Genomic DNA, 4,977 nt, shown 5'->3' on the forward strand with positions numbered 1-4,977 from the left:
GTCCAATGGACTTGAATGTCAGAGGAACAGCCGTCAGTGCATATAAGAGAGCATTGCCATCTTCGATGAAGAGCATGTCAGAGTTGTGTGATAACCGGGTGAAAGTTTCATCATCACAATGTTTCATATTTGTTTAGAATAGGAAGCCATATGATGTACCGAGGGCATGAGGGACCACAGTGATTGAGTAGGACATGAGCTCTTCAACAGAGATTGTTTGATTCTGGAACTGCGACTTCACCAACACTGAAAGGCTACATCACCTTGTTCCTGGAACTTCATAATGTTCCCTTGCATTGTTATTAGTTTAACATGCTTATTTGTTTTTTCAATTGTTTTCAGCTTCATCTTTGGAATCTTGTCAAAGAAATCTTTGTGCTCAATGCCATCATGCTTTTAATTTGCTCACAAATGAAAGACACTTTTGCAGCCTTTCCAGCCTTATCCACTCTCAGAATGACTTTCTTAACTTCAGGAGGAACTAATGCACCTGAGGAAACATTGTAACGCTTGTCCTTGTCTGTGATGTGGAATGGGTTCATCCATGTTTGATAGCCTCCATTGTTCGCTGGATAGCTTCTTCAGTAAAATGAATATCAGCCTCACCTAGCTCTCTGTGCTTTTTGTGCTTGGAGTTGTCCTCATCACCTATCATCCCAACAATCTCTAAGGTAGCTTCAAATAATTTAGAATGTTCTGATGCAGTCCATATCCAGTGCTGGTAAGTGCCGTAGTTGTGTAAGATACCAGATAACACTACCTCATCAGCACCATCTCTGGATTTCACAAACTTCATGAATGTAAACTCCATTGTCTTGTCAACAACTCAAAGATTCCCTGGAATGAGAGATCTTGCTACTGATATTGCTCCCTTCTTCAGTAATTCCTTTCCGGGCATAGTGGCGTGCACCTGTAATCCGGCTACTCTGAGGCTTGGGTTGGAGGATCGCTTGAGTACGGGAGCTCTGCGCTGGGCCGCGCTATGAGAGGGTGTAGGGCAGCCTGGAATCATGGCAAAACCCAATCCTTATCCCTGTGTCGTAAGAGGCGACCAGGATTGCGTCAGGAAGGGCATCCGGCGTCAAACCTGTGCCAAATCAGTATGCGGATCATAACGGATGATCTGCTGTGGCGACCCTTAACGGGAGCAGCCGAAAGAAGAACAACTTCAGTAATTCCTTGCTGCCAAGATGATCAAAAATAAGGAAAAGGATGTAAAACCGTGCAAGGAAGCAGCGCAGTTCTGACCACCAAAAGTGAAAAAGAGATCTGCCATTTCCCCCATTGTTTTGTAAAATAGAGGGAAGCTGTTGGTCTTGACAGCATAGATCAGAAGAAAAATGAGTTGTGCATCATCTAAGAAAGATATCCAGAGCTTTCTGGGTTTCCCCAATCAACCATTCTGAAGCTCGAGGTAGTCACTGAGGTATACAGACACAGTCATCTTTCAGAGCTTCCGCAAGATTTTTCTGGTTTCGTTACTGTGATGAGCTCCTTCAGAGCTTCTGCATTTCTGCTTGTTTCAGGATTACACTCCATGTACTCCTGAAGAAGTCGCTCATAAGACTTGTTTGTTACTTTGAGACACCAGATTGCTTTGCTGTGGCTCTTCCCACAGAATACTTTCTTCAAACAACCGGACGTAACCAAGTTAGCTTCACCAAGTTGCTCAGCATAACCCGTGACTGCTATCTTGTGACTCATCATATTGAGATAATTCATGATAGTGTAGAATGCTCCGATCAGTACAATGTGGTTTTCGTAATCATCAGGGTTGTGTGTGCTACCTTAACAACACCTCGTCATGATAGTGTGTGCTACCTTGACGCCTTTGAATGGCAAGCGCAGTCAGCTGTTTTGCTGGAATCCAGCTGGACTTCAACCCTCTAACCTTATCTTATGGCCAGGCCCAGAAAGTCTACACTGAGCTTTCAGATGAGGGCAGAAAGAATTATTTGCATTCGAGGAATTTGATTCTGTGCTGGTACCAACAAACTCCTGAATTTTACAGGCAAAACTTTAGTTCTGATTCAAAGAAGAGTGATGAGAACTTTGAGGAGTTTTGTGCCCGGTTATGGTTTCACTTTGTTTCCTTGGACACAGCTGTCTGAGACTACCCTGAAGGCCGTGATGTAAGCCGAGTGCTGGAAGCTGTTGTGATTGAGCAGTTTATCAGCACCATTGATGATGCTTATCTCCAGCTTTGAGTCGGTGAACAACACCCACTGACCATTGCGCAGGCAGCACAGTTTGCTGATGATTTTGTCATTCTACGGAAATCTCGAAAGACCAACATGTTCCCACCTTCATCTACTTCAAGGAGCATACCACCCTCAGTACCCCTGTTTGGTGATGACTTCCATTCCAGTTCTACACAGTTCCGTCTTCGAGCCTCGAGGTTGCCAATGCTTCTTGACCTCCCAAGGGTCCTGAATTTTCAGTCTTGTGCTGTTAGTATTGGCAATTTGGGTGACAGGATGGCCTTGAGGTATGCACACTCTCCTTTAAGCTGTCGAGCCTGGGTTTGAATCCTGAACCAGCTATAAACTGTCATTCCAGTACTTCACAGGCAGGATGATTCATCAGTGTGTGCACTGTCCCTTGAATGGACGTTAAACTGGGTGTTCCATCTGCTGGTATTAGTCGGTGGATGTTAAAGATTCCATGGTGTCCTTCTGAAGAGAGGGTGAGGTATCGCTGGTACCATGGCCAAATTCCAAAATCCTGCCATAGTCTCCAGATGGCATTGCATCAGCAGTGCTGCCATACCCTCAGCCAATGATGCTACCCCACAGCCTTGTGCTGCAAACAAAAAAAAGAATTGTGGGCAAGTTGGCCACAGGAGGTCAGATTGCTCAGCCAGGACATCTCCTGGTGGCAACAGTCCCCCACAGTTTTTGGCAGGTGACGTCAGGCCAACGTGCGCTTTATGAAGTCAACCGAGACATCAGCACTTGATCCTTATATTCAGTTGACCATTGGGGGAAAGACCATGTCTGCACTCATTGACTTTGGATCGTGCATATCACTAATCAGCTCAGAAATTAACGACATTATGAGCAGGATGACTGAGATGCTAACTGGTGACAGCACTCCACTGCATACCATGGGATTGGTCCAAGTCTTTGTCGAGACTGCTGTTGTGATAGCCCTGATTACATTCTATTCCACTCCTCTGAAGGATGTTGATGTCATCATTGGTTGTGAAGGTGTCAAACACCTTGGTCTGGTTATAGACTTTGCTTCTGGATACTCCTGAGTTCTGAATTCAAACCACATTTTCTGGTCTTTACGTAGGGATGGTGGTCCCCTGGTGGTCATTATTGAAGACCAGCCCCATCCCCTGGTGGCTGAATGATGGACCCGTTTCAGCCTGTATACCAGAAGAGATCCCTGACTCCTCAACTGTTATCATCTGAAAGGGATTGAACTGTCGCCGGAAGAACAGACTGCCTTTGGATCCTTAATGGCTAAGTACCAGGATGTTTTGTCAGATAAACCTGGCAGCACTGATGTCAAGTCTCAGCCTTATCATGTTTCCTCTGCAAAGCGGGATTTAATTAAGGAACAGATCGACCTGATGCTTGCTGATTGTTTGATTGAACCTGCCAACTCAGCTTGGGCCCTTCTTGATTGTCAAAAATTGAACTCCATGACTCTCACTGATTCATATCCCTTTCCAACATTGACTCAATCCTCGAGTCTCTCTATCGGTGCAAGATTTGATTTTTTTTTTAGAAAATTAGATATACGCAGTGGGTATTTCCAGATACCTTTTGCTGAAAAGGACCAGGACAAGGTGTCTTTCTTTTATGGAGAAGGACCCTTCCGTTTTTGTGTGATGAGTTTTTTTAGTCTGACGAACGGTCCACCAACCTCCCAGCGTTGCATGGAGAATAACATGTGGGACCTCATTGATAAGACCCGTCGTGTACTTTAACAATATTATTGTACGGTCTTATGTGTTATATTACCTGGAAAAACAAATGGCCGCCTTGGATTAAATATTTAAGAGGATCACCACGGTCGGTCTTACCCTAAACCTCGTGTAATTTCTTCATGTCGGAGATGAGTTTCTTGGACACTGCATCTCTACAGTTGGTATTCACATGGTGGACATGGAGGTCAAGGCCAGCCAGGACTTTCCAACACCCATGTCCATCAAGGAGTTGGAGCATTTTCATAGAATAGTGGGCTGGCATCAGAAGTTAAGCTCTATTCTATCTTTGCCCCCATCCCTCCATCCCCAAATCTTCACCCTCCCCTCCCAACCCTAAGGCGTCAATCCCTTTAAGTATTCAAACCCCCTCCCCATCTCCCACCACAACCCCTTAATGCCCCCTCCCCACCAAAAGTCCTCACCCTCCCAAAAAGCCTCGACCTCCCCCTGCCAACTCTATCCCATCTTTGTTCCTCCCCCCCCTCCTTCACCCCAACTTTGTCCTCCTCTACTCATCCTCTTCCCACTCATAAAAGCGATTTGACGTTTTTCCCTACCCTATTATGCAATCACCAACTTGACAGAAATTTGTCACGGTCACCTGTAAAACTCACAATCCTGTGATATGTGGAAACCTTGTGGCATTGCAAATCTCAAGTGACCATGAGCTGGCTAATTGTGCCAATAAACGACCCAAAACCAATTATCTTCTTCCTGATGTCTGTTGGGTGGTCGCTCGACTACCCTTCGTCTCAGGTTTTCCGTCTGTCTGTATGTCTGTTGGGTGGTCGCTAGACTAGCGTTATTCTCAGGTTTTCCATCTGTCTGTATGTATGTAATGGACAGCGCTGGAGGCCAGAGGAGTCAACCGATTTTGATGAAACTTGACTGGTAGGTTCATACCAGGATCAAGTTGTACGCTTTTGAGCACCATTGCTATGGACGCCACCGTTGCCTAGCAACGGGACTTTGAAATTTTTGAAAAAATCCGGAAAATATTTTTCTATATTTCTTTTTTCGAAAATCAAAAATCGGCT

General features: G+C 45.1%; 1 pseudogene; it reads right to left on the reverse strand.

The window, feature by feature from the left end:
* Window positions 1-237: 237 nt before the first annotated feature.
* Window positions 238-954, reverse strand: LOC147019013 (uncharacterized; annotated as a pseudogene).
* Between the last annotated feature and the right edge of the window lie 4,023 nt (window positions 955-4,977).

Source organism: Eptatretus burgeri, chromosome 10 (genome assembly GCF_056783735.1).
Source record: "Eptatretus burgeri isolate ZD-2024b chromosome 10, Ebu_testis_v1, whole genome shotgun sequence".
In the NCBI taxonomy this organism is placed as follows: domain Eukaryota; kingdom Metazoa; phylum Chordata; class Myxini; order Myxiniformes; family Myxinidae; genus Eptatretus; species Eptatretus burgeri.